We start from the raw sequence: 12,792 nt of genomic DNA, 5'->3' as shown, positions 1-12,792 counted from the left end.
CTGAGGAAACTTTGTTTCTGAATATGTGGTCAATTTTGGAGAAAGCTAATTTTATGTAAAATTGACACAGGTTAGAGTCAGCTGAGAGGAGAGAACCATAATTGAGAAAACTCATCCCTAAGATCAGCATGTAGGCAAGCCTGTAGAGCATTTTTTTTAAACTAGTGATAGATGTGGGCAGGACTCAGCCTATTGTGGGTGGTGCCATCCCAAGGCTGGTGGTCCTGGGTTCTTAGCAGGCTGATCAAGCCATAGGGAGTAAGCTGGTAAGCATGCATCCTCCATGGCCTCCACATCAGCTATTGCCTCTACAGTCTGCTTTGCTTGAGTTCCTGTCTAGGCTTCCTTTGGTGATGAGCATTGACGTGGAAGTGTAAGGCAAATAAACCCTTTCTTCTTCAAGCTGCTTTGGTCATGGTATTTCATCACAGCAATAGTAACCCTAAGACAATCCTCTTGGTAGAGTTTCCCTTTGATGAGGATGTGGTCCTATCTCTTCTGATTAGCTTTAGTTTGAAGTCTATTTTGCCAGATATTAAAATGGCTAGCTAAGCTTGCATCTTAGCTCCATTTTCTTAGGATATATTTTTCCATCTTTTTAACCTGAGATTATGTATATTCTTGATTTTTAAGGTATGTTTGTTGGTTGCAGCCTAAGGATGGATTCTGTGTTTTGTATTTGCTCTCTCTCTCTCTCTCTCTCTCTCTCTCTCTCTCTCTCTTTCTCTCTCTCTCCCTGCCCCCTTCTCTCTGTGTGTTTTAAATTGGGAATTGAGAACATTACTGTTGAGAGATATCAATGAACAGTGTTTGTATTCCTGTTATTTTGTTGCTGTGGTGGTGGTGGTATTGGTGGTATTGTTGTTGTTAGTGGTGTGTGTATGTTTCCCCTCTTTTGATTTTCTGGTCTGGATTATTTATTCCTTGTGTTTTTATGGATGTGGTTAGTTTTCCTTCTAGTGCCTTCTACAGAGCTGAATTTGTAGATAGGTATTGCTTAAACTTGGTTTTATCATTGAATGTCTTATTTTCTTCATCTTTTGTGAATGAAAGTTTTGTTGGGTATAGTAGTCTCAGCTGTCATCTATAGTCTCTTAGAGTCTGTAGACCTGTCCAGGACCTTCTCTCTTTAGAGTCTCCATTGAGAAGTCAGGTGTATTATGAATAGGTCTACCTTTATGTATTACTTGGTCTTATTTTTTCCTTGCAGCTTTTAATGTTCTTTCTTTGTTCTGTACAACTGGTGTTTTGATTATTATGTGCTGAGAAGACATTTTTCTGGTCTCTGTAAATGGAAGTTTCTCTCCTGCTCATCAATTCTTGAATAAACCCTCAGAGACTTAATGTTAGTTACAGTTGTTTGGCCAATGGTTCAGGCATATTAGCGACTAACTCTCACAATTAAATTAACCCATTTTTACTAATCTGTATATCACCATATATCTGTGGCTTATAGGTAGTTTTCTGGCATCCTACTCATTTGGCGGCTACATGGGGTCTCCACAACTCCACCTTCTTTCTCTTTATATCTCTATTTGGATTTCTCACTTGGCCCTATTCAGCCTGGAGATTGGCCAAATCAGCTTCTTTATTAACCAATGGTAATAAAACATATTCAGAGGGGCATCCCATATCATCTCCCCTTTTCTGTCCAAATAAAAAGGAAGGATTTAACTTTAACATTGTAAAATTACATATAACATAACAGTTATCAATCAAGAATTACAGTTACATTATTTAGTGTCTTTGTATTTGTCAAAATTAAAGAAAATATTCCATCATCTATCCTATCTTTGTGACTCTAAATTTTTATATCTAATTTATCTTTTATCATAAGTATGGAAAACTATAAAATTATAAGTATTTATCTCCATCAGTGACTCCAGAAGGATATAATATTACCTAAGTAAACTGGAAGTGTATTGTAAGCAACTTTCAAAACTCTAGAAATGGCAGAGACATCTGGTTGCCTGGACAGTCACCCAAAGTTCTTCTGTAACATTGGGGCATCATCTTCATCCTATAGGTCCTTAGTATCTGGCAGGCTTTTTAATGAAGCAGGAAATTTGAGTATCTGTTCTGCCTTGTACTGGCAAATTTCATCAGTTGCTTTCTTTGTCCTGCAGAATTTCTGGCAGTTTCTTCTGTGAAGCAGGAACCCTGAAGGACCATCTTGTCTTGTTTTGGCAAGTTCACCAGTCACTTTCCTGTATGTCCTGCATGTCCCATTTATACAACCTACAGTCAAGCAGTCCAGGCAAGAACAGTTTCTTCCCCAATGGCTAGTCTTGCCCTGCTGAAAGCAAACTCCATAAGATGCTTCTTCAATGCCCATCATCCTTTTGAAGTAATTGGTACTTACCAGAAGCAGATGTGTCTCCCTGTCAAGAAAAGTCTAAGTACTTAAAACATTTCAAATGTCATATTCTGTAGGTATCTTAAGTGTTTGAAGATTACCTATCCATCTGAAATATATCTCTGTATATCTAGAAAACCTAACATGTCTGTAAGTTTGACTATTATAGATGACTATTAATTCATATTAACTAAATATTACATTTGTGTATGAGCTGTATAAACATAATAACTTAAAAAGAGGAGAAATATACATATAGAATAACAATATTGACCTTATATTTGTATCAACAAACCAAAATTCATACCAATGTAAAATATCTTGAGATTAATAGTTTTTAGATTAAAGTAGATTTAGTAATCTACTTTTTTCAACATTTCTTTATCATATCCCTGTTTTATCTTTAGAAAGAGATTGACTATGGCCATTAACCATTTATAACTAACCCCTCTTAAATGAAAATAAACCTTTGTAAACAATATTTTGGGAATTTGGGCATAATTCTCTAGATTATTTCCTGTTGATTGTTGGGTGCAGTGATCTTATGGACACCCTGAGAAAATTTAGAATTATGATCAAGTTGTGAAGCTCAAGATGGCTCACCTCAGCCATCATTTTAGGGGTCTTGTTTGATCAAACCATATTAATCTGGAAGGAATACACAGTTTTTCATCTTCTATGGAATCAAAAGCAGAACTTCTTTTCCAAAGCAACAAATACTTAGATAGATAGTCACAGTCACTATCCTCTCATGTCTTATCTCAGGCATATTAGGTACAAGATTTAGACTCTACAGGATAAGATAGCTATTGGAATAATCTCTGTTATTTGTCAATTACCCATAGCCTGGACATTGAGTAGGTGTTTCTTGCTTGCTAATTGTTCTTATTGTATACAGTTTTGTATTATGTTTAGAACCTTCTATTTTTAGACAAATGAGAATTCATTCCACCAATAGCTTTGGGGCATGGTTTCTTGTCTGCAGACATGGTCACTTGAAAGGAGAGAGACAGAGGTCACATGTTCCCTTGGATTGTGAAGACCTGATCAGGCAAGAAGCAGCATAAGGTTGGTTCACAGCTCATTTGGGCACAATGGAAGGACATTGCAAATGCTTATACCTTGTCCTGTATCTGTGAGCCTGTTTTCCCCATAGCATCCCTTAATAAATTGAGTCTTGTGAGTCTTGTAACACATCTCCTTCTTTAAGTTAGAGAAATTTCCTTCTATTATTTTGTTATAAATATTTTCTGGGCCTTTGACCTGGGTTTCTTCTTCCTCTATTCCTATTATTCTTAGATTTGGTCTTTTCATAGTGTCTCATATTTCTTGGATGTTTTGTGCCTGGAGTTTTTCATCATTTATTTTATTAGAAAGAAAATTATTTTACATGTCAGTCCCAGGTCCCTCTTCCTCCCCTTCTCCCCTGCTCTGCCAACTAATGCCCTACCCATCCCACATCCTTTCTGCTCCCCAGGGAGGGTGAGGGTAAGTTTTTTAGACTTACCATTTTTCTTTGACTGAGGTGTTCATTTCTACTGTTGCATCTTCAGGGCTTCAGATCCTGTCTTCAGTCTCTTGTATTCTGTTGGTGAAGCTTGCCTGTGAAGTTCTTGTTCTATTTCCTAAATTTTTCATTTCTAAATTTCCCTAAGTTTGGGTTTTCTTTATTGATTCTATTTCCACTTTCAGATCTTGGACTGTTCTATTAATTTTATTCCACTGTGTATGTTTTCGTGGATTTCTTATTTTTTTCTTTAAGGATTTCTACATTATTCATAAAGGCTATTTTAAGGTCCTTATCTTTGGCTTTGCTGTGTTGCAATATTCAGGGCCTATGGTGGCTGGGCTCAGCAGAGACATATTTTTCTGGCTATTACTGATTGTGTCTTTGTGCTGGCCTATAGGAATCTGGGTTTAAGAAGATTGTAATTCTAGGTGCTGATATCTGGTCTTGTCTTTGTTGGGTGTATGTTTTGTTCTGTGTTTTCTGTTGCCCTCTGTGGTTCTTAGGAGAACATGGTGGCTGTATTTTGCCTGGTAGAAATTATTCTGGGATCCTGTTAGATATAACCACCAAGGGTTCCAGCTAAAATGTGTTCCTAGGTATTGGAAGCTGGCACTGAAAATGGGGAAGAGTTAGGTGGGGCTGAAGGGGTCCATAGGAGGGAGGAAAGCAGGGTTATCTACCAGGATCTACTTAGTTCCCTAGGAATGGAGGCAGAGTGTGAGGAGGGCCCACATCATGTAGTCTGCTACATGGCTGGGATGGGACTGTAAGGCTGGATATGAAGGAGAGGAAGAAAAGTGAGTATCTGAAGCTTGTGTACTTGCTTAGTTGCCTTATTTGCTTCTCTGGCAGGCTTGGCTGGCATTCCTGGGAAAGCCTGCCTGTGTTGCAGGCTGTCATAATGTGGGAAGGGGTTAATGAAGGTTGGATAAGAAGTTCTACATGATCCATTGGTGATGGGGTCAGAAAGGACGGAGATTAAGGAGAGATGGCAGCAGGAGGTCTGATACAGAGCTGAGGATGAGACTGGGGGTTTGGATTTGGAGGAATGGAAGGTGAGGTTAAGATATTCAGTTAGCTTACCTGGCATGAGTAGCCTCGGGGTTCCCAGGGAATGTCTGATAGATTTGGGGGCTGGATAACTTAGAGGAGATAAGTAACTTTTATACCCAACCCACAACAGGGTGAGTGATGATCATGGCCATGAGAACTCAGTATCAGTTCCACTCTCCTTATTGCAGGATTCAAAAAGTCAAGAACTACATTTCTTAGAGTACCTTGCACCTAGATCTTCAGGTAGTCTATAGCTTAGGTATCAGAGGTATTCACTTGAGATGTGGAAGAAGGAAGTCTAGTCAGAGCTTCCTATATAGTTGGTAGAAAATAATATCAAACAGAGCAGTTTTCTACAGTCCAAGCAAGTCCATAAGGACATTTCTGTGAGCACATATGCTCTCCTGTATACATAATCTCCCCACATTTTCATACTCTAACTTGGTTTCCAAGCTGCAAAATGGAATTAAGAAAAAGGCCCAATTCCTAGGGTTTCTGAGAGTAAAAATGATGATGTGTGGAAAGTACTTAGCACCTACTGGGCACAGTGAGATGTTGATACACTGAGACATTTCTTCAGTCATTAGCTGGACAGGGCATAGTCTCTGCATAGAAGTAAATGAAGAACCAACACCGAAATCGTCTTTCCTAAAAAGAGTTGCATAGAACATGAGGGAGAGAGAGACAGAGACCGAGAGAGAGAGAGAGAGAGAGAGAGAGAGAGAGAGAGAGAGAGAGAGAGAGAGAGAGCCATATGAAAGAGAACTGTGAGAGGTATCCCCAAGACACATGTATTTAGAAAGGTTTTATATGACAGTATGATATTATTAATGACTGGTGTTGGAGCTACCTGGAAGACTCCTGGCTTCCTTCCTGGAGCTTAGAGTCAAATGTAATTACAAGGGCAGCAAGAGGACACACAGAGAGCAGACCGACTGGAAAGACAACATTGGACAATGCTAAGTGCTCTGAAGACAATTCAGTCTGTAATGAAGGGTAGCCAGGGCCTATGCTAGGCCAGATGGTCAGGGAAGCCTCCTGAGAAGGGTCTAATACTAGTCTCAGATAGGAAAGAATCAGATATAAGGGTCTGGGAACAATATATAGGCTTAACTGGTAGAGTAGAGACCAGATGTGACACAGGGATGATGTGAACTGAGGTCCTCCAGGCAGGCCTACATCTCTGAGAGTTTATAGTTCAGGACAAGCACTGTGGAGGAAGGGATAGAAGAGGTGCTTTGTAGATGGGAGTTCTTGACTCTTCCACAATAACTTGGATTTACCATATTATAGGCCTGGCCTCAGTTTCCTTATCTGTCAAAAGGGAACACAAATCTATACTTATCTGGACTAAACTATGAGGGGTGGGTGGCCTCCTAGTTGGCCCTTGTTCTTTACTGGAGTGATAATCCCAGCTATCCCAGGCCTTTTCCTGGAGTCTAGGCTGTGGGGATGCGGGGCCTCAGATCTTCCACTGGCACATACCCTGGTCTCATGGATAGCAGGCGCAGGAGACAGGGTCTGCTTTTTCTTCTCATGGACTCAAGCCTTCAAGCCTTTGGACTGAGTGCCAACAATAATTCATCAGGAACGCTTTACAACTCTGTGTTACAAAACCTGTTAGGAGACAGATCACCCACAGGACAGCCTTGGGGAAGGAAACATGTTCAGCTCTGGTGACCTCAGGATGATTAATGGTTTTTAACAGGGTGAACTCTGTCCTTTGCCTCCCTTGTGCTGTGAGTGCTTCCTCCCTCACCCAGGCTGTTTGAAGTAGGAGGGGGAGGGTGGAAAAGGGATAAGGCTGGGGGATGCTTGAAGTTGCAGCCTACCTATCATGAGGAAACTGGAGAATTGAGCCGGAAAGCCAGGAATGTCTTATTCTTGTTACTTAAGAAAAAAAAAAAACAATGTGATTTTATAGCTTGAAATATGTGCAATATGTCCACCAAGTAGAAATGAGCTCATGCCTGGTGCACTTTGCACCACCTGGAGTGCATGCAACCTTCCCCTGCTCTTATCATTATCAACTCTCTCATTCCACTGAACCAAATGGGAACTGATAGGATAGAGTGAAAAGGAGAAACAGAACTGATGTAATAATGGCCATACCCACACTGCATAGGCTGAGGACCCAACAACTGCTCAGTTCGGGGCCTGGATGCCTCTGTCTCTATCTGGCAGGTCAGTATAGTATGGCAGCAGCAGCGGCAGTGGCAGGAGCGGAATGGATGCACTCATCAGGAAGGAGTGAAGATGTCCAGGAAAAAGCAGTATGGCTTTTACTGAAGACCTCTGTATATCTTGGCCCTATAGTAAGGTGCTGCCCACTCAGGGCTGGCGGGGAGGGTCTTCCTCCTTTACTTAATTCTTTCAGGAAGTCCTGTCTCTTACTTAATCTCAGATGCAGTCAAGTTGACAACTTAGATTAGTGGTCACAGAGGATCTGATTTTATTTCTCAGTTTTCAACAGAATGATAACCTTTTGTTTTTACTTTGTAGGATTAAAAAAAATCACACATACACACCCATGTGGGCACGTACACACACATACACACACACACACACACACACACACACACACACACACACACACACACACACACACACCTGGGAATACAGTTATTAAATAGTTCTGACCTTTCTCCATTGTCCTCTGTATTATCCAGCTTCCCATAACTATAACAAATGCCTAAAATATTCAATTTATAGAGAGCAAAGGTTTATTTTGGTTGCAGTTTCAGGGTTTGTTGCCCTGAGGTGTTGATTCTGTTGCTCTGGCTTGTGGAGATAAATCACATAATTTTGGGAGTGTGTGCTGGGGCAACACTGTTCCCTTCCTCCCTGGGATGTGAAAGAGGAAGAGGATGAGCTCATTTTTTTTTCTTTTTAAAATTTTTTATTAGTTTTAATTACTCATATTTACATATCTATCCACCCATTTCCTCACCCCTCCTCCCATGTTCCCCACCCAACCCACCTGGACCCACCCTCCGACTCCCCTCTAGGGATAGAGAGGCCCTCTACCAAGGACCTTCGAAGTCTGTCATATTGTTTGGGGGAGGTCTAGACACTCCTTAAAGTATCTGGGCTGCAATAGTATCCCTCCATAGGGAATGGGCTCCCAAAGTCCATTTGTGCTCTAGGGATAAAGACTGGCTCTGCTGTCAGAGGAGCCATAGACTGTCTTGGGCTCCTAGCTGGTACCTACTTTCAGAGGGTTTGCTTTGGTCCAATGCTGTTTCCCCAGCTTTATAACTGGGGTCTCCATGCTATCAGTAGGTCGGGTCCACTGTTTCTGCAGGTCTTTCCATCCCTGTCTTGGCTCCTTTGCTCAACCCTCCTCCCTCTCCACAACTGAATTCCAATAGTATGGTTCAGTGCTTAGCTATGGGTGTCTGTTTCTGCTTTGAACAGCAACTAGATGAAGACTCTCTTTCTTCTACCTACTCCCGGGCTCCAATTTGGCCAGGGGTTCTTGTCCCCATCCCCTTCTTTGAGGGACTATGCAATCTTCTCTTGGGGTCCTCCTTGTTTCCTAGCTCCTCTGGCAGTGTGGAACGTAGGCTAGTGATCCTTTGCTCTATGTCTAAAAATCAAAAATGAGTGAGTACATACAGTGTTTATCTTTTTGTGATTGGATTGCCTCACTGAGGATGGTTTATTCCAGTTCCATCCATTTGCCTGCGAATTTCAAGATTCCATTGTTTTTTCCTGCTGAGTAGTACTCCATTGTGTAAATATACCACATTTTTCTCTATCCATTCTTCAGTTGAGGGGCATCTAGGTTGTTTCCAGGTTCTGGCTATTACAAATAATGCTGCTATGAACATAGTTGAACATATGTCCTTATTGTATGAGTGTGCATTCTTTGGGTGTATGCCCAAGAGAGGGATTGCTGGATCTTGAGGTAGACTGATTCCCTGTGGTGGCACACGCTGGTAGGATTTACTGAAGGAGGGTGAGCTCTTGACATCCCCAGTGACCAGAAATCCTCCCATTAGGCCCCACCTCTTAAAGCTTCTACCACCTCCCAACAGTGCCAAACTGGAAACCCAGATGTGCTGGCTACTTTTATGTAAACTAGACACAAGGTAGAATCATGAGAGAGGAAGGAACCTCAATTGAGAAAATGCCTTCATAAGATCCAGCTGTAAGGCATTTTCTTAATCATGATTGATGGGGCTGACACAGCCCACTGTGGATAGTACCATCTCTTGGCTGGTGGTCCTGGGTTCTATAAGAAAGCAGACTGAGCAAACCATGGGAAACAAGCTAGCTAGTAAGCAGCACCCTATGTGGCCTCTCTATCAGTTCCTGCCTCCAGGTTCCTGCCTGTCTGATTTTCTGTCCTGACTTCCTTTGGTGATGTAGAAGTGTAAGCTAAATAAACCCTTTACTTCATAACTTGCTTTTGGGTCATGGTGTTTGATTGCAGCAATAGAAACCTTGACTAAGACACAAGCCTTCCATATATGAGCATTTGGGGGACATTTGGAGTCCCAATGGCAGTGCCTGCTTTAATCCCACACTCTGATATTATCAATACCAAACAGTAGAGCTGTGTTCATGTTAAACTGCATCAGTTATCTTCAAACACAATCTTGCTAAATAATGATGTTCAGCTGCAAACAGGTGAATAATGGGGGAACCTTCTAATTTCATAATTTTCTAAAGTAAGTTTGTGATTGTGACATAGTTCCTGTCTTAGTTAAAGTTTCTATTGCTGTAAAGAGACAGCATAACCATGGCTACTCTTATAAAAGAAAAAAAATAATTGGGACTGGCTTACAAGTTCAGAGGTTTAGTCCATTATCATCATGGCAGGAGGCATGGTAGCATATAGGCAGACATGGTGCCGGAGACAGAGCCAAGAGTTCTACATCTGGATCAGCAGGCAACAGAAAAAGATAATGAGCCACTAGGCCTGCCTTTAGCTTCTGAAACCTGAAAGCTCATCCCCCAGTGGCACACTTCCTCCAACCATGGCACACTTCCCATAATGTCACTCCCTATGAGTCTATGGAGACCACTTTCATTCAGACCACCACAGTAGTTAATACTAACTGGATCGAAAGTTGCCTTCTGTTCTAGGGCATCATACCTATTATTTAACCTTTTTTTTGGTTTGTTTTTTGAAACAGGGTTTCTCTATGCAGCTTTAGAGCTTATCCTGACACTCGCTCTATAGACCAGGCTGGTGTTGAACTCACAGAGATCCACCTGCCTCTGCCTCCCGAATGCTGGGATTAAAGCCATGTGCCACCAATGCCTGGCAAATCTTCACAACCATTGGAAGCACCTATAAATATCATTTGTGTTTTCCAGATAAAGAAACTGGCCTTGGTGGTGGGGGGGCAGCCTGGAAGCTGTGGAGCAATGGCTGGAGTTCAGGATGCCCTACAAAGAACTGCCTTGATTTTAGGTCTTTCTTCAACAATCTTCCCTAATACTGTATTGGTCCTTTTGAGTATCTCCTTCTAAGTCATTATATGCAGCAAAATACATGGGAAACTAGCAAGTTCTTAATAAAGAACAGGTCTCCCACTCCCTCTTGGGGCCCTTGTTCTGGATAGAATTTAGTGTCGTGAATGCATATATTTTTCTGCACTAAGAACTATTCCAAAAGTTCAATTATACACAGACACATAATAATAATTGCCATGTTACCCATCTTTCAGGTGTTCCAACGGGGCTTAAACAAATATAGAAAAGACAAGCTTATCATTGGCTCCTACAGGAACTTCATAAAACTTCCTTGTGAACATATATCCTATGATAATGTGACAGAAGCAGTTCAAAGACCAATGGACCCTAGGCTGGAGAGTACATGCCTTAGAGGTGGGCCCTTGTCATAATTATGCTTCCACATAGCCATCCTGTGACCTTGGGCCTTAGTTTTCTCTTTTAGAGACTGAGCATAATAATACCATTGGCTTTATAGGGTTGGGACCAGAAGTATTTTTAATGTTTGTAAGTAAAACACTTAAGTGTGTGTTTTAAAACTGTCAGGCATATAGAGAGGTCTCATTGCATATAGTGTCTGTTACTGAAAATGGATAATTTATTTTATCTGCTCAAATACGTTTCCTCATCATTACTAATTAATTTGAGAGTGTCATCTTCTGAGATTTATTGACAGGTCACCCTAGTCTGGGTTGATACTACATGGTCTTTTAAAAGTTTTATAGAAACAGATATGAATTGGCTGGCACACATGGGAAAAAGACAAAAGAAAACTAGACAACTTGTGAAGCATGTTGTAGATGTGATTTTTAAGTGAGGGATCAGAAGCTGGAAGAGAGGTCTGGAGGACATTCTCCGTCTCAGCCTTCAGGAGTCCATCTGCCCACCTTCCATTAGTTACTCCCACACAGTGTCCAGACCCTTTTAATGGATTTGTTGAGGCAAAAAACTTAGGTTTTTCACTGAAAGTGTTTGTTCTACAATAGATTACTGAACTGGGACACACTTTGGAGGTCATAAACGTGCAGCTAAAGTTCAAGATATATCTTCTATGTTCTCTGGAATACAGGTCCTGGGTGAATGTATTATTGAGTAGATTTTAATGGGTGTACGGGACAGAAACCTGTTAGATTATTCTGTTAGTATAATTTGGAATTTACATAGAATATTTCCCAATGATCCATGTATTGAAGGCTTTGATGCCAGCCTTTGGCAATAATCTTTAGAAGGCAGGGTCTATCTGTACTGACAGCTGGGGAACCTGCATAATAATGAACTAGGCCCTCTGAATGTGACAGCTATGTGGTTTGGGCAGTTTTTGGGGCCACTGGCGGTGGGACTAGGATTTATCCCCAGTGCATGAACTGGCTTTTTGGAGCTCATTTCCTATGGAGGGATGCCTTGCTCAGCCTAGATACAGGGCAGACTTTGATGATCCCCCATGGGAGGTCTCACCCTCTCTGAAGAGTGGATGGGGGATGGAGTGGGGGAAGGTTAGAGAAGTGGGAGGAGGGGAGGGAGGGGGAACTGGGTTTGGTATGCAAAATAAAAAGATTGTTTTAAATAAAAAAGTTATAAGTAGTAATAAAAAAAGAAGGCAGGGTCTACTGGAAGAGAGTTAGGTCATTGTGAGCATGCCCTTGAAGGGGACATTGGGATGTCAGGTCCCCTCTTGTTCTCTCTTCATACTTGGCCACACCATAGGGACGGCAACGTGTTCTACAGTGTGCTATCGACCGTCACTGGCTGCCTTATCACAAGCCTAATAGCAACCAGCCAATTGATCATGAATTTTCCTATTGTTAAGCTTATTGCCACAGGTATTCGTTGCAGCGATGGAAAAGTGACTCACTTGGTAATTCAAGGTTTATTTTAAGGACGATGTGGAGAGTAGACTATTCTGAGAATCCAACTTTAACTGGACAACAAAGATGGCTTGATTACGTAGTCATATCAATAAAAGCATTTGAGCCTTCACTGTAATCAATGCTGCATGCAGCTCTTACAAATTACGTGCTATTCTGAAGGGTGTTTTACTAGTAGTTTCTCATACTGTCTACATTTTTTCTTTTCTGCTGTGAACACATGTGATTTTGACGAAAAGTCCAGAACAAAAAAATTGTGAGGCTGATGAAAGATAAATGTTGTCCACATGTTTTGTGGGGCCCTAGGGAAGCCTTGCTTTGGACCTTCACTGAACTGATTTCCTCATGGGAAAAGTGATCCTGGCTCCTCCTCCCAGCAGAACAAGGCTTGCACACTTCACCTTCTGTCCCTCCTGCCCCACTGTTTTGGGGAACAGGAGTCTGGCTGGCTCCTGCTTAAAGCAAACAAATGGGATTTTTAATGGGACCCAGGGACCTGCTAAGAAGCAGCCATAGTGAACATGAGGAATTCAGGGAGAGGT

The sequence above is a fragment of the Cricetulus griseus genome (genome assembly GCF_003668045.3).
Source record: "Cricetulus griseus strain 17A/GY chromosome 1 unlocalized genomic scaffold, alternate assembly CriGri-PICRH-1.0 chr1_1, whole genome shotgun sequence".
NCBI classification, from domain to species: Eukaryota; Metazoa; Chordata; class Mammalia; order Rodentia; family Cricetidae; genus Cricetulus; species Cricetulus griseus.
The sequence above is the reverse complement of the archived record's forward strand: the minus strand, read 5'-3'. Positions refer to the sequence as shown.